General features: G+C 50.1%; 1 long non-coding RNA gene across 1 annotated transcript; it reads left to right on the top strand.

The window, feature by feature from the left end:
* Positions 1-316: 316 nt before the first annotated feature.
* Positions 317-10,081, top strand: LOC142908213 (uncharacterized). Its single transcript, XR_012931636.1, has 4 exons — positions 317-4,510; positions 5,242-5,382; positions 6,172-6,310; positions 7,162-10,081. It is a non-coding gene; the product is annotated as an uncharacterized LOC142908213 (long non-coding RNA).
* The last annotated feature ends 7,788 nt before the right edge of the window (positions 10,082-17,869 follow it).

Raw genomic sequence — 17,869 nt, 5'->3', positions numbered from 1 at the left:
TCAGACGGACGAGTTCATCCAAGGTCGGAACAGAGGAGGGGGAGAGAGACAGCTGCGAGGCGCTATTATACTCCATGTTGTAAACCATACCATTAACCGTGGTGTGAGAGGTATTAAGAGTCAATGCTGGTGAAAGAGCTGCGGTCTGAAGGTCATCATAAAATACAATTAATTAAGAACGGAAATGGTTTAAAACATCTTTCCAATGGTTACTAAGCCAGAATCCATCTTCTCGGTTGAAATTGTCTCTGTGCTTGTATATGTGAATGGCCTCATGAACGAATCTCTCATGGTAGCCGGTTGGTTTGCAAAGAACCTCCGTCTTGGAGAAGTCAATGTCATGTGAGCCCACTGAATTATAACAGTGATCTGCCACGGCAGAGGAGTTCGTCCTACCGTGTTTCAAGTCTGCTTTATGTTCACGGATGCGGTCCGAGATATGTCGTTTGGTTTCTCCAATGTAGCTACTACCACAGAGGCACTTTAGTTTGTAAATGCCCGGGTACTGTATGTCTGGAACAGCATCTTTTACAGATGGAACTAGATCACGGATTTTATGTATTGTGTTGAATCGGACCTGGATCTTGTGTTTATTCAGGATTTTGGAGATCTTTTTAGTGACCCCTGCAATGTAGGGTAAGGTGATGGTTTTGAGTGGCTCCACAAGAGAATCCTTCTTCATGACTGGAGTGATGGCTTTGCGGATTGTGTAGTCGGAGTAACCATTAGCCCTGAGAGCCTGGTGTACGTGCTTGAGTTCACTGGTAATGTGTTCCTGGTCGGAAATGCATTGGGCTCTATGGTATAGAGTCTTGATGAGGGAGTTCTTCTGGGATGGATGGTGGTGGGAATCCGGTTTCAAGTAAGCATCTGTATGGGTGGCTTTCCTGTAGACAGAGTGGCTCATTGAACCATCATGTCTCATTTTAATTAAGACATCCAAAAATGGTAGTTTGCCATCTTTTTCGACCTCCATGGTAAATCTGATGGCTGGGTGTATAGAATTGATGTGGTCACGGAATTGGTCTAGAGCAGGCTGGCCATGTGGCCAGATGACAAAGGTGTCATCCACGTACCTCTTCCATAAGGTCGGGCGTAGAGTGGCAGTCTGGATGGCGTCAGTTTCAAAATTTTCCATGAATACGTTGGCTACAACCGGAGATAGGGGGGAGCCCATTGGGGTGCCCTTAGTTTGTTTGTAGAAAGTTCCATTCCAGGTGAAGTATGTGTTGGTTAAGCAATGTCTCACCAGGGGGGGTACATCAGTGTGCAGTCCTTGATGAACCAGGTCTTCAATGATAGCGATGGTGTCAGGTACCGGGACTTTGGTGAACAAGGACACCACATCAAAACTGACAAGCAGGTCGTCTGGGGACAGGGAAATGCCTTTGATTGTCGATACCAGGTGAGTAGAATTTAGTACCGCAGAGGTGGTTTTTCCAGTGAAAGGTCGCAGTATATCAGCAAGAAAACGTGCCAGTTTATAGGTGGGGGAGTTGATAGTAGAGACGATGGGACGAAGGGGTGTATCTTCTTTGTGTATCTTTATATAATCTTGTTGGTCTGGCAGCAGAGGGTTTCAACGAGAACTGTTTGGTCTCATCAATTAATGCTGTTGAATCAGAGATGATTTTGTTCGTTTTGGTAACCAGGCTGTTGGTGGGATCTCTTTTTATTTTTGTATAGCTGCCATCGTTGAGTAGTTCTTGAATTTTGTTGTTATATTCTGTTTTGTCCATGATGACAGTGGCATTGCCCTTGTCGGCTGAGAGGACGACAATATCATTCCTCTTTTTTAATTGAGATAATTCAAAACGTTCGTCTTTGCTGATGTTGCTGGGTGGCAACTTAGCGTTTTTGAGGGTTGCAGCGATTTCAGATCTTGCTACGTCTGCAGCGATGGGACTCAAGCCCTTGAGTGCAACTTCGACATGGGCAATGATATCATTAACCGGTAAGTGTCTCGGTGTGACAGCAAAGTTTAGACCGTTAGCTAAAACGGATTTCAGACCATCAGAAATGGAACTGTTACTGCGATTAATTACGACTTTGTTGACGTCTATCTTTTCGGTGTGTGGGTCCGATTTTTTGCTGGAGAGGTGATTGAATTTGGAAATCAAATTGTCCCTACATTTGGTCGACATAGTGGCAGCCGAAGAGGTAGTCATATTGTCTACATGTTCCCAATCCGATGTAGACATTGTTGCTGTCAATGTTAAGTGTGATTTGTAGAGTGTCTTGTCTAACTGGTCGAGTTCGGTGCGTGTAAGCCTGATTTTTTTCTGAGAAGAGCGAAGCTAGTTCTAGCTAGAATTCGTTTTGCATTGAGAGAAGTTGCAACAGCAGAGGGTAGTGTAAATGCGGTTGGTATTACCTTAGAGTCGCGGCATCTCTTCAGAAAGGTGAGAGACTCGATTAGTTGAGCCTTCTTATCCCGGAGTCTGTTGAATGATCTTAAGGATGTGTGAAATCCCTCCCCGTAGAGGCGGTTAAATTTCGATTTAAAGCTTTCGTGACTGCAAGGATTCATCTTCTTTGGTTCTTTCGGTAAAGTCACGTAGAATGAGAATAAAATAGTAAATTGATAACATAAAATAACACAATAATATTCTCACGACGTTTCGGCCACAACACAAGCGGCCTTCATCAGGTGAAGGCACGAGACTGTCTGGTAGGACAGCGCTGGAGTGAAAAAAGCCACGTTCAGATCATGACCTTTAAGCTGTGTCAGAAGAAACAATGCGCCTTGACAAAGGAATTAGCATATAATTTAGCATTGAAATGGCCGAGTGATTAGCTTGTGACTGGTCACAGAAATGGCTATGTTAAAGTTAAAGCATACACATCTGCAGAGGCACCCCTTGACAAAGGAATTAGCATAGAATTTAGCATTGAAATAGCTAAGTTAAAGCATACACATCCGCAGAGGCACCCCTTGACAAAGGAATTAGCATAGAATTTAGCATTGAAATAGCTGAGTGATTAGCTTGTAACTGGTCACAGAAATAGCTATATTTAAAGTCAGAGCATACACATTCACCGAGGCACCTAGTACAAATCAAACAGGAGAATTTAGCATTGAAATAACTGAGTGATTAGCTAGTGACTGGTCACAGAAATGGCTATGTTGAAGTCAAGGTCTACACATCTGAGCTATTCACAGTAACTGGGTATACAATACAATGTATAATGAATACTACATAGTGAACCAATAAAAAACTAAAATATAAATTACCTTAATGTTATCAATAAACTCTATATTCTCCAATCAGCTAAGCTACCAACAATAAGTCGTTATATATCACAATGCTATATGGCGAAAAAAAATGGGTGGATTCTTACCCTCAACTTTAGCAACACGGATAGCTACAGGCCCCGTTCAGACGGACGAGTGCATCCAAGGTCGGAACAGAGGAAGGGGAGAGAGACAGCTGCGAGGCGCTATTATACTCCATGTTGTAAACCATACCATTAACCGTGGTGTGAGAGGTATTAAGAGTCAATGCTGGTGAAAGAGCTGCGGTCTGAAGGTCATCATAAAATACAATTAATTAAGAACGGAAATGGTTTAAAACATCTTTCCAATGGTTACTAAGCCAGAATCCATCTTCTCGGTTGAAATTGTCTCTGTGCTTGTATATGTGAATGGCCTTATGAACGAATCTCTCATGGTAGCCGGTTGGTTTGCAAAGAACCTCCGTCTTGGAGAAGTCAATGTCATGTGAGCCCACTGAATTATAACAGTGATCTGCCACGGCAGAGGAGTTCGTCCTACCGTGTTTCAAGTCTGCTTTATGTTCACGGATGCGGTCCGAGATATGTCGTTTGGTTTCTCCAATGTAGCTACTACCAAGTACTGTTAGCGAGCACCTATGAAGGCCCACACGTCTTATGTGCGGGTGGTGTGGCCAGCAGCACATGCCGGTTGCCTTTGTCTCCCCAGTGTTGATGTTTACACTCTGCTCCAGGTATTCATTTATGGCTGAGTTGACCTAGGGGGTGCCCAGGACCGGTTCAGGTATTCGCCACATGCACTCACACTCTGTAGAGCAGGGGGAGAACACACAAATTTCACACAGAAAGGGGTGCTTGGGTCAAGAATCAAACCCAGAATCCCTTCCTTGCAGTGAAGCGTGAGTGTTACCACTGCACCACCCTGCCACCCAAATTTCATCTGACGCTCTGTTATCTGGCACAGCAGACGAGAGCACTTCAAGAATCAAGACATATCATCTTTCACTATAATTGACAAAGCGAGGCTTATTCTACAGCCAGTGTTCTGATCGCAGCATGGATTTGGTCTCTGTTTTCTTTGTCTAATGAGCACTGAATGAGCGTTGATTAATCGTCATACGATTATGTGACTGTTGCAGGTCAAACACGAGCACCTGTACTTCAGGTATGAGCTGCTGCGCAGGATTGGCCAGAGAGGTTTCGGCCAGGTCCTGCAGTGCGTGGACCACAAGACCAACACCCAGGGGGCCATCAAGATATTCAGAAATGCATTCAGGTGAAACTTCAAAGTGGCACGCATCACAATGAGGCTGTCATCGTTCATTTTACTATCGTGGGCAGCTGGGTGACAGTGCAGTGGTTAGTTACACTTATGCCTCATAGCAAGTAGTGTCTCATAGCAAGAAGATCCAGGGTTCAAATCCTGACCAGGGTGCTTCACTCATCGAGTTTGTATGAATTCGACCCTGTTCTAGATGGGTTTCCTCTGCATTCTCCAGTGACTTCCCACACTTACACGCAATGTAAGCGGTGTTGGCCAAACATTCCAATGCTGAAAATTACCCACAATTGACTCAACTGGGATCGCACATGACCAACATGACCCCTGACTGTGAACCTGTTGCACAAGGTGTCCATGAGACATCGTGCCTTCCTTCGTTGAAGCCTTGCGCTATTCTTTGTCATGGAATCACTCTGGATTGGCCGGTATCACTCAGTTGCTTTCACAGACACATAAGCGGCTCAGCCATGGTTCGGCTCAGCTCATGGAAATTCTGTGCATGCCTAGGACCGTGTTCCGAGCCAGCATGGCTTTTAAGCCGCAGAGGTTGGGAAACTGTTGGCACTGGCTCCCCTCCTGGCTGTTGCTGCCTTCACGCTTGTTTCTGGTTCCTCGGCCATCTGCGGAGTTATCTGTCTTCAAAAGCGAGTGACAACCGTGTGGTGCATCACACATCCACGTTATTGCTGATCATGATTGATAAATGGGGTCCTTCCTCTGTGCAGCGTCTCGGAGAACCAGGAGAAGGAGCTGCTAATTCTGTTCGAGCTGCAGAGCAGCGACGATGAGCACAACGGCAACGTCGTCAAACTTCTCCACTCCTTCCACTTTTGGAGGCACAACTTCATTGTCATGGAGTTCATGAGGTACCTACCGCAAATCCGCTAGGGTCCTCTATTTGACTTGCTCGTGATACCACACATTATGATCACACTGACGCTGCCACGTTACTGGAGGAATCCGATGAGCTGTAAAGCTCTTTTTTACAGATGTCCAGTAGGGGCGGGTAAGAACTTTACAACAACAAACAATACAACACACACGATAGGAGTGCAAAGTAAAAGAAAGGTAAACAAATCACCCAAACACGTAAAAATATACAACTAAACCATCCCCACAACTCCCTTTTCTCCAGCAGCCCTGCCCACTTTTACATTGCCATGCCCCCTCAACTGGCAGGGTGACACACTTGTGCCTTAGAGTAAGAAATACTCTATTAGTGCTCACCCTTTATCTGGTTTTCATAGGTGGTCACCGCCATACTCCGGGTAATGTACAGACATGGAGCGTGCCTGTGACCACAATACGAAAAAGACTGCGATTGTTTTCTCACTCAGGTTCCTTTCTGTGTGCAGTTTGTATGTTCTCCTCTGCTTATGCATGGGTTTCTCTCTGGCTTCTCAGGTTTCTTTCTGCAGCTAAAACTAAGCCACACAATGTTACTGGGAATGGCCAAGCATCCCAAATGCTGAAAAATTCCCTGCAAATTTCTCCCTCGGAATTACACACAGCAACATCGCCTACCACTCTGACAAATTTAGCTGGACCCTCTTGAACAAGAGTCTTGAGACTCGGTGAGGGTTTGCGTGGGGGACAAGCAGAATAACAACATTTCACAGGATACCACTGACTTTGTATTGTTACCTATTTCACAGGTGCAGTCTCCACAATGTCATAAAAGCGGCGGGAGTCTGCAGGTTGAATATTGGCTTGGTGAAAAAATACACCAAGTCAATCCTCAAATGCCTGAGCCACCTCCGTGACAAGAGGATCATTCATGGAGACCTCAAGCCGGTAAGTGGACACGATGGGCAGCACAACTCCAGTTTAACATTGCGCTGCTATGAGAGCCTCACCGCAGAGAAGAGCGACCACATCAATCAAATAGTAAATTTGTTAACTCTGTTAATCTGTCTGCAGCGGGAGAGTCATGATCAAATCTGCTTATGATGATCCAATATGAATAATGACACTTTCGTGTAAAGTTGTGGTGCTATTGGGGACTCACCAGAGAGAAAAGCGGCCACATCGAGCAAAGAATTGCAGCACATTTGGAGAGACAACCCAAAGGAAAAAGCACGATTTGAAAATGCACATTACCATCCAGCGACTTCTGTGGTGCTATTTGAATACTGTCAAATGCAAAACGCAATGGAAAGCATTGCTAAATCCATGCTGTGTATTTGATTTGCTTAATCGTTAACTCGCACTCACAGCTCTCAGCTTCGGGTTTCATGTAACAGCTTCTTTACGTGCAATATGTAACATGAATCTCATCTTATCACATTTAAAAGGGGCACCTCGAGTGGCAGCCATGAGAAAAAAATACTTCCTTTTCTAAAGTCAACAGACCTTTACCTCATTGGACACCTTTTAAATGAGCCATCCTCTGCTTCCCGAAATTTTGATTATCGTAACCTCTGAGCGTGAACGACTTCTGCCGCTCTTCATCTAGGGCAGGGATCGGTAACCTGCATCTCCGTAGCCGCGTGCGGCTCTTTAAGGACTGCTTCGTAACGTTATTTATTCCGGACCACCGTCTCGTATTCACCACACAGTGTATTACGGCTCTTGAAAGATTTGAGTTTTTTTTACCGAATAAAAAAAAAATCTCTTGTTATTTTCGTTACCGACCCCTGGTCTAGGGCAACATCTTGGTCAAGGACCCCGTGGCTGGGACCGTGCGGATAACGGACTTTGGTTGCAGCTTCCATGAGACTTCTCAGAGAAGGTGACCTCAACTGCATGCATGAGTATGTGTGTCGGTGTACGAGCGGTGGTGTAGCGGTTAGCGTGCTGAGTTACGAACCTGGCTACCCGAGTTCAATTCCCGCTCATGAGCAACACAAGTCGGGAGCCATTCCCTGTTCATCTTGGAGTGCGACAGGCAGCTCATCTGGCTCCTACATTGTTCACATCATCTTCGACCACATAGTTCGAGAAGCCTTCCATGGCTGTACCTGTGGAATTTTAATCTGGTACAGATACAATGGGTTAACCATGTTATGCACAGTGATTACCTGGTGGTTGCTGCATACTGATGAGTTGGAGGTTCTGCTGCTGAACCTGCAGCATGCCACTAAGAGATAGGCCTTACCATCAGCCCCACCAAATTAAGCACCTGGAGAAGTGTCCATACTTGGGCAGTGTGCTTATGACCTACTCCAGTTGGGCAGCAGAGATCTCCCTCCGAATCAGTCGAGCGGCATTGTCTTTGGATCAACTGCTTAACGCTGTGTGGAGCTACCTGGTCTGTTACTCCACACGAAGATCCCGGTATTTTCGGCAACAGTTTTGCCCTCCCTTCTCCTTGCTTGCGGAATGTGGACCCCTCTCATAGAATATCTTCACTGGTTCGAAATTATCAGGATGACCTGCCTATGATCCATATTGTGTTTAACCAGGCTGGCTTGTGCGAGGAGCACACAAATCCTTGAAAGATCGGACGGTTAGAGGCAACATGTTTATTAACAATTGCTACGATACAGCACGTAGCGAACCCTAACACTTGAAGGGGTAACGGCCCCTTCACCCGCTGCCTAAGGAGGTACTGCCTCCGGACTGGCGTGCCCTACTATTGGGGCTATGGTCTCTGGATCCTCCGGCTAAGGGTGACCTAGGGGAGGCTATTCTGACCTGACCCAGCCAAGGTACAGGTCCCGACCACTGGGCCGTTCCGTCCCGGCCCTTACCAGGATGTTGGGCCCCGAGGGTTCCAGGGTTGCACCACTGGCCCACTCAGACCCGGCCCTTACAAGGACGGTGGGTCAGGGGAGTCCCAGGGTCCTGGCTAGCTGGTCTTCAGTCTTCAACTGGCTCGACCCTTCCAGAGGTCCGGCTTTTATACAGCTCCGGAGGCGTGCCCGCCCCCGGCCACGCCTCCCTTACAGAGAGTTCCAAGGGGGGTCCCGAGGGATCCCAGCACACCCCGCAGCCCCCCCCCCCCTCCCCCCTTGCCTCGGAGCTGGGGAATCTAGCGGCCCCTATTCCGGTCCGAGGTATTGCCCCTGGTGGACCCTGTCTGCAGCTGCAGGTAAGTAGTGCGACCCATTTAGTATATATATAGCTCTAATTGAAGTGCTACACATGCCCAGGCAGTTTCTGTTTCGCCGGATAGAGGGGGTTAAACAGACACGGCACGGCCTGGAGAAGAGATGGAATGTTGCAATATGGGAAGGATGTGAAGCTGAGTAGACTTGCTTAAGACTCGCAATGTCATGAAGAACGCTATTGGGCAGTTGGAGGCAGTTACCCTCCAACAACAGAGGGCAGAAGAGCGACGCTCACGACAATGAGCAGAGTGTCGAGTCACTAAAATGCAGCAAGTTGGCATGGTATACAGGAGGTTATGGGTACGATCCCGATCCTGATGTTTGTATGTTTGGAGTTTCCATACATTTCTCTCCTTGGTCACATGAATTTTTCTCTGGGTCCTCCGATTTTTTCCTCTAAATTTAGAAACATGCTTTTAGAGTGTTTGGCTGCTATACATTTGCACATGATAAGCAAATTCGCTGAGCTATCATTTGTAGCCAGATCGCTTCTGAAAAAGTATCTAAGTAGCTCAGTGAGCCTTACCTAGTAAAATAAAAATAAAAGTCTTCTGTCCTGTGACCTGTCAGCGAGCCTTTGGCACTGCACGTGATCTCGAAGTGCACCTGGCCTGGCACAAGCACCCTGGTGATGTCACCGCCACTGAGGGACGAATGGCAGCTGTTGTTGCTGTGTGTGAGTGTGTGTGGTTGTGTGTGTGTATGCAAGCATGTGTGTGGGGAGCGGTAATATAGCAGTCATTGTGCTGCGCTATGAAACCATTATCCTCAATTCGATTCAACACCAGTGCCGATTATTGGAACCGATGATGGGCCTCCGCTCGCTCCACTCAGCCTTCAATGAGTACCCACCTACCTTACCTTAAAGGGCCACCCACCCACGTTACCTTAACAGGCCACCCACCTTACCTTAACGGGCCACCCACCCACCTTACCTTAAAGGGCCACCCACCTACCTTACCATAACTTGCCACCTACATTACCTTAATGGGCCACCTACCTTAACGGGCAACTTACCTTAACGGGCAACCAACCTTACCTTAAGGGGTCACCTACCGTCCTTACCGGGCCACCAACCTTACCTTAACGGGCCACGTAGCTTAACGGGCCACTTAGCTTAACGGGCCCCCCATTTACCTTACCTTAAGGGGCCACCCACCTACCTTACCTTAACAGGCCACCCACCCACCTTACCTTAACAGGCCACCCACCTTACCTTAACGGGCCACCCACCCACCTTACCTTAACCGGCCACCCACCTACCTTACCTTAACGGGCCACCTACATTACCTTAATGGGCCACCTACCTTAACGGGCAACTTACCTTAATGGGCCACCTACCTTACCTTAATGGGCCACCTACTTACATTGATTTGGTGGATGAGTGGGTAAGAGATTGAGTGGGTGAGTGAGTGTGTGGGTGTGAGTGGGTGAGTGTGTGGGTGTGAGGGTGAGTGGGTAAGAGATTGGGTGGGTGGGTGAGTGAGTGTGAGGGTGAGTGGGTAATAAATTGATTTGGTGGATGAGTCGGTAAGAGATTGAGTGGGGGGGGGGGGGGGGGGGGTGAGAGATTGAGTGGGTGAGTGAGGGTGACTGGGTAAGAGATTGAATGGGTGAGAGATTGAGTAGGTGAGAGATTGAGTGGGTGAGTGGGTAAGAGATTGAGTGGGTGGGTGAGTGGGTAAGAGATTGAGTGGGTGAGTGAGTGTGTGGGTATGAAGGTGAGTGGGTAAGAGATTGGGTGAGTGAGGGTGAGTGGGTAAGAGATTGAGTGGGTGAGTGAGTGTGTGGGTGTGAGGGTGAGTGGGTAAGAGATTGAGTTGGTGGGTGGGTGAGTGAGGGTGAGTGGGTAATAAATTGATTTGGTGGATGAGTGGGTAAGAGATTGAGTGGGTGAGTGAGTGTGTGGGTGTGAGGGTGAGTGGGTAAGAGATTGGGTGGGTGGGTGAGTGAGTGTGAGGGTGAGTGGGTAATAAATTGATTTGGTGGATGAGTCGGTAAGAGATTGAGTGGGGGGGGCGGGTGGGTGAGAGATTGAGTGGGTGAGTGAGGGTGAGTGGGTAAGAGATTGCATGGGTGAGAGATTGAGTAGGTGAGAGATTGAGTGGGTAAGAGATTGAGTGGGTGGGTGAGTGGGTAAGAGATTGAGTGGTGAGTGAGGGTGAATGGGTAAGAGATTGAGTGAGTGTGTAGGTATGAGGGTGAGTGGGTAAGAGATTGGGTGAGTGAGGGTGAGTGGGTAAGAGATTGGGTGGGTGAGTGTGGGTGTGAGGGTGAGTGGGTAAGATATTACCACCCACTCAATCTCTTACCCACTCACACCCACACACTCACTCACCCACTCAATCGATCTCTCACCCACGCTGTGTAGACCACGGCGTCTGGAGGCAGAATCCAGGCCCCCGCTGTTTCCGGTCACGTGCGTCACGTGCACCACCAGCACTCAAACGCGTCATACACCAGCCGGGCGCGTGGGGGCGGAGCCTCGTGGTAGTGACGTCACATCTGGTACGTCAGAGCCACGCTTCCGCTCACAGTCGATATAAATGCGAACGAGGCAGCGGCAGAAGCATTTGGAGAGCGAATCGACGACGAGGTGAGCGTCTCTGTGACATCCTGAAGGATTCTGCCATCTTCAACGCCACCACCACCACCACCGTCAAGGACCCAATCATGGAAGAGTGGGATACAGATGAAGATTGGGATACAGAGGAGGAGTGGGATACGGATGAAGAGTGTGATACAGAGGAAGAATGGCAGACGGCCGACGAGTGGGCTATGGAGGAAGAGTCGAGTATGGATGAAGGGGGGAGATGGCCAAAGTGTGGCAGATGGCAAAAGAGGGGCAGGATGGGCAAGTGCAGCAGGTGGAGCTGGAGGTGGTGGAGGAGACAGAGGACATCGAGGTTATGGAGGCAGAGCTGGTGGAGGAGCTGGAGGCGGTGGAGCCGACACTGCAGAAGAAGGGGAAGAGCAAGTGGAGGAAGTCGCTCCGTGCGTTCCTCCACCGCGTGCTCCTCTGTGGCACGGCGGCTCCAGAAGATTAGGGGGGGGGGGAGGTGGGGGACCACGGCTGGACTGGCAGGAGGCTGGACATCAGTTGGCTGGGCAGGACTGGAGGAACAACCACGACCACGAGACCTGCTCACATTTAACATTGCCCCCCACACACCCCACACTTCCCACACACCACCCACCCCCCACACACACACAAATATACACCCTACAAAAATCCCCTGTTTCGCCTTACCAGACTGTTGGGCAAGTGCTGTTAGCAAGCAGCTATGAAGGCCGTCACGGCGCTGGAGGGGTGGGTGGCCAGTACCATGGGCGGTGTGTGGGGTGTGTGGGGGGCGATGGTAAATGTGAGCACGTCCTCGTGGTCGTGGTTGTTCCTCCAGTCCTGCCCAGCCAACTGATGTCCAGCCTCCTGCCAGTCCAGCCGTGGTCCCCCATCTCCCCCCCCCACCCTAATCTTCTGGAGCCGCCGTGTCACAGAGGAGCACGCGGTGGAGGAATGCACAGAGCGACTTCCTCCACTTGCTCTTCCCCTTCTTCTGCAGTGCCGGCTCCACCGCCTCCAGGTCCTCCTCCACCAGCTCTGCCTCCATAACCTCGATCTCCTCTGTCTCCTCCACCACCTCCATCTCCACCTGCTGCACTTGCCCATCCTGCCCCTCTTTTGCCATCTGCCCCTCTTCATCCATACTCGACTCTTCCTCCATAGCCCACTCGTCGGCCGTCTGCCATTCTTCCTCTGTATCACACTCTTCATCCGTATCCCACTCCTCCTCTGTATCCCAATCTTCATCTGTATCCCACTCTTCCATGATTGGGTCCTTGGCGGCGGTGGTGGCGTTGAAGATGGCAGAATCCTTCAGGATGTCACAGAGACGCTCACCTCGTCGTCGATTCGCTCTCCAAATGCTTCTGCTGCTGCCTCGTTCGCATTCCTCTCGACTGTGAGCGGAAGCGTGACTCTGACGTACCAGATGTGACGTCACTACCACGAGGCTCCGCCCCCACGCGCCCGGCTGGTGTATGACGCGTTTGAGTGCTGGTGGTGCACGTGACGCACGTGACCGGAAACAGCGGGGGCCTGGATTCTGCCTCCAGACGCCGTGGTTTACACAGCGTGGGTGAGAGATCGATTGTGTGGGTGGGTGAGTGAGTGTGAGTGAGTGAGGGTGAGTGGGTAAGAGATTGAGTGGGTGAGTGAGTGGGTGAGTGAGTTGTGTGGGTGTGAGGGTGAGTGGGTAAGAGATTGATTTGGTGGATGAGTGGGTAAGAGATTGAGTGGGTGAGAGATTGAGTGGGGGAGAGATTGAGTGGGTGGGTAAGTGGGTAAGAGATTGAGTGGGTGAGTGAGGGTGAGTGGGTAAGAGATTGAGTGGGTAGGTGAGTGTGTGGGTGTGAGGGTGAGTGGGTAAGAGATTGAGTGGGTGAGTGAGGGTGAGTGGGTAAGAGATTGAGTGGGTGAGTGAGTGTGTGGGTGTGAGGGTGAGTGGGTAAGAGATTGAGTGGATGAGAGATTGAGTGGGTGAGAGATTGAGTGGGTGTTTGTGAGTGAGTGGGTAAGAGATTGAGTGGGTGAGTGAGTGTGAGTGAGTGAGGGTGAGTGGGTAAGAGATTGAGTGAGTGTGAGTGAGTGAGGTGAGTAGGTAAGAGATTGAGTGGGTGAGTGAGTGAATGTGAGGGTGAGTGGGTAAAAGATTGAGTGGGTGAGTGTGACTGAGTGGGTAAGAGATTGATTGGGTGAGTGTGAGTAAGTGGGTAAGAGATTGAGTGGGTAAGTGAGTGTGTGGGTGTGAGGGTGAGTGGGTAAGAGATTGAGTGGGTGGGTTGGTGAGTGAGTGAGGGTGAGTGGGTGAGTGAGTGAGTGTGTGACGGTGAGTGGGTAAGAGCTTGAGTGGGTAAGAGATTGAGTGGGTAAGAGATTGAGTGGGTGAGAGATTGAGTGGGTGAGTGAGGGTGAGTGGGGAAGAGATTGAGTGGGTGGGTGAGTGTGAGGGTGAGTGGGTAATAAATTGATTTGGTGGATGAGTGGGTAAGAGATTGAGTGGGTGAGTGAGTGAGGGTGAGTGGGTGAGAGATTGAGTGGGTGAGAGATTGAGTGGGTGAAAGATTGAGTGGGTGATAGATTGAGTGGGTGAGTGTGTAAGAGATAGATTGAGTGGGTGAGTGGGTAAGAGATTGAATGGGTGAGTGAGTGTGTGGGTTTGAGGGTGAGTGGGTAAGAGATTGAGTGGGTGAGTGTGAGTGAGTGGGTGAGTGTGAGTGAGTGGGTAAGAGATTGAGTGGGTGAGTGTGTGGGTTTGAGGGTGAGTGGGTAAGAGATTGAGTGGGTGGGTCGGTGAGTGAGTGAGGGTGAGTGGGTGAGTGAGTGTGTGAGGGTGAGTGGGTGAGTGAGTGTGTGAGGGTGAGTGGGTAAGAGATTGCGTGGGTGGGTGAGTGAGGGTGAGTGGGGAAGAGATTGAGTGGGTGAGTGTGTGGGTGTGAGATCCACGTCAAGCTTGAAGAAGCCTCCAGCCACGCGTTCTGGGACCCAGCTTGTGGTCAGACCGGGATAGTGGAACCGTGTCTAGTTCCGCCGTAGCGTGGTTAGTTGGGTGATCACCATCCGAGAGTTTGTTGTGCTAAGAGTTTCATAAAACGTGTTGCTCCCAAGACGTCTGCGACTCGGACTCCCTACAACTACAAAGACACCGACCAACACAAATATGAACCTACCCACACACCCACCCCATGCACTCCACGCACCCTATGCACTCCACGCACCCCATTTACCGTAACAGCAACATAGCATGAATCGAAAACGGCAGCACAATCCGCAATTGCAAGACATGACACACTGTTGTAAATGTTCTTAATGTGGTTATTTAAGAAAATATTTAAATACAATGCACATCAACGACAGTAGCGTTTCTAATCACATTTATCCTCACTGCTAACGGATGGCCCTGGGATTCGCCGCACGTCTGGCTTGGTCTGCGTCTCCACCACCACCAGGCCCTCCCTCCAACTCCCACAGCCCCGGGGCAGCCTGCCCCTTCCATGTCCTGGACACCGTGGCCAGGTCATCGTCTGAGGACCGCCTAGATGAAAACCAGCATGGAAGGGTCCGGGATGGGGCTGGCTACGGTTCTGGGCTAGTCCAATGTGTATGTTAGGCGTGCGAGTGGGGTGTGTGTGTGTGGGGGTATGCGTGTAGGTGTGCAGGGTATGTGCGGGGTTCGCGTGGGCGGGCGGGGTGCTCGTGTTTGTGTGCGGAGTGGCGTGTGTGGCGCATGGTGCGTGTGTGGTGCATGGCGCTTGTCTGTGTGTGTGGGGGCACGTGTGTGTATGGGATGTGTGGAACAGTAGCGCAACGTTTAGCGTGCTGTGCTGCGAACCCGGCGACCCGAGTTCGATTCCCTCTCACGGCCAACAACAGTGCCGATTATCCGAACCGGTGCTGGGCCTCTGCTAGGTCAACTTGGCCTCAAATGAGTAGCCAGTGCGGTCTGTAAACATCGTCACTTGGGAGGCAAAGGCGGCCGGCCATGGTACTGGCCACCCACCCCTCCAGCGCCGTGACGGCCTTCATAGCTGCTTGCTAACAGCACTTTGCCCAACAGTCTGGTAAGGCGAAACGGGGGATCTTTGTAGGGTGTATATTTGTGTGTGTGTGGGGGGTGGGTGGTGTGTGGGAAGTGTGGGGTGTGTGGGGGACAATGTTAAATGTGAGCAGGTCTCGTGGTCGTGGTTGTTCCTCCAGTCCTGCCCAGGCAACTGATGTCCAGCCTCCTGCCAGTCCAGCCGTGGTCCCCCAACCCCCCCCCCCACCCTAATCTTTGGGAGCCGCCGTGCCACAGAGGAGCACGCGGTGGAGGAACGCACGGAGCGACTTCCTCCACTTACTCTTCCCCTTCTTCTGCAGTGCTGGCTTCACCGCCTCCAGGTCCTCCTCAACCAGCTCCTCCTCTGCCTCCATAACCTCGATCTCCTCTGTCTCCTCCACCATCGCCACCTGCTGCACTTGCCCATCCTGCCCCTCTTTTGCCATCTCCCCCTCTTCATCCATACTCGACTCTTCCTCCATATCCCACTCGTCGGCCGTCTGCCATTCTTCCTCTGTATCACACTCTTCATCCGTATCCCACTCTTCCTCTGTTTCCCAATCTTCATCTGTATCCCACTCTTGCATGATTGGGTCCTTGGCGGCGGTGGTGGTGGCGTTGAAGATGGCAGAATCCTTCAGGATGTCACAACAGAGACGCTCACCTCGTCGTCGATTCGCTCTCCAAATGCTTCTGCTGCTGCCTCGTTCGCATTTATATAGACTGTGAGCGGAAGCGTGGCTCTGACGTACCGGATGTGACGTTACTACCACGAGGCTCCGCCCCCACGCGCCCGGCTGGTATATGACGTGGTTGAGTGCTGGTGGTGCACGTGACGCACGTGACCGGAAACAGCGGGGGCCTGGATTCTGCCTCCAGACGCCGTGGTCTACACAGCGCGGGTGAGAGATCGATTGAGTGGGTGAGTGTGAGTGAGTGAGGGTGAGTGGGTAAGAGATTGTGTGGGTGGGTGAGTGAGTGTGAGTGAGGGTGAGTGGAAAAGAGATTGAGTTGGTGAGTAAGTGGGTGAGTGAGTGTGTGGGTGTGAGGGTGTGAGGGTGAGTGGGTAAGAGATTGAGTGGGTGAGTGTGGATATGAGGGTGAGTGGGTAAGAGATTGAGTGGGTGAGTGTGAGGGTGAGTGGGTAATAAATTGATTTGGTGGATGAGTGGGTAAGAGATTGAGTGGGTGGGTGAGTGAGTGAGGGTGAGTGGGTGAGAGATTGAGTGGGTGAGAGATTGAGTGGAATGAGAGATTGAGTGGGTGAGTGGGTAAGAGATTGAGTGGGTGGGTGAGTGGGTAAGAGATTGAGTGGGTGGGTGAGTGAGTGGGTGGGTGAGTGGAGTTGGTACGTTTTCTTCCTGGCCTACACAGCGTGGGCGAGTGTGGAGTTCTGTTCTCAAGAGAAAGTGTGGCGTCTATGTGTGCGTTTTGTGTAGCTGTGTGTACGCAGTGCTTCTAGTCTCCAATTATTCCACATTATGCTGCAGAAATTAAACATTTGCGCCCTCGCTCTGTGCTCTCTTTGATGTCCCCGTTCCTGCTGCGAGGACTGAAGAGAGGCCTTTAGGCCTGGCATACGCCTAGGCCTCAGGCTTCATATTGGTTAATCGTTATTTTTGTATAATTGGAATGATTAATTAACTTGTATTTCATAAATTACATTTAAAACGTATAAACACAATCTAATTGGTTAATGGTAGTGGTAGTAGTGTGAATGTGAGTTACTGTGCGTGTAGTTTATTGTGTCATGGATTGGTCTATGTGCACCTAGCCTGGCACGGGTATTATGTTTTTTTTATTACACACAAATATACAAAGATATTGTACATTTGTGCGTGTCTGTTATGTGTGTCTGTGTCCGTTTTCGAATCTATGTCCGTAGCTGTGTGTGTGTTTATTCATGATGGGTGGTGATGATGATGGGTGGTGGTGTTGATAGGTGGTGGTGATGATGATGATGTTTATGGGTGGTGGTGATGATGATGGGTGGTAGTGATGATGGGTGGTGGTGGTGGTGATGATGGGTGGTAGTGATTATGATGATATTTATGGGTGGTGGTGATGATGATGGGTGGTAGTGATGATGATGGGTGGTAGTGATGATGATGGGTGGTGGTGGTGATGATGGGTGGTGGTGATTATGATGATGTTTATGGGTGGTGGTGATGATGTTGATGGGTGGTGATGATGATGGGTGGTAGTGATTATGATGGGTGGTAGTGGTGATGGTGATTGATGGTGGTGATGATGATGATGGGTGGTGATGATGGTGATGGGTGGTGATGTTGATAGGTGGTGGTGATGGTGATAGGTGGTGGTGATGATGGGTGGTAGTAATGATGATGGGTGGTGGTGATGGTGGGTGGTGGTGGTGATGGGTGGTGGTGATGATGATGGGTGGTGGTAATGATGATTTATGATGGGTGGTGGTGATGATGATGGGTGGTGGTGATGATGGGTGGTGGTGATGATGATGATGGGTGGTGGTGATGATGATGGGTGGTGGTGATGATGATGATGGGTGGTGGTGATGACGATGGGTGGTGGTGATGATGGGGGGTGGTGGTGATGATGATGGTTGGTGGTGGTGATGATGGGTGGTAGTAATGGTGATGGGTGGTGATGATGATGGGTGGTAGTGATGATGATGGGTAGTAGTGATGATGGGTGGTAGTAATGATGATGGGTGGTGATGATGG

Source organism: Petromyzon marinus (genome assembly GCF_048934315.1).
Source record: "Petromyzon marinus isolate PM22_M1 ecotype Great Lakes invasive population chromosome 76 unlocalized genomic scaffold, UKy_Petmar_22M1.pri1.0 chr76_unloc.3, whole genome shotgun sequence".
NCBI lineage: Eukaryota > Metazoa > Chordata > Hyperoartia > Petromyzontiformes > Petromyzontidae > Petromyzon > Petromyzon marinus.
Note: the sequence above shows the minus strand (reverse complement) of the source record. Positions and strands in the feature narration are given on the sequence as shown.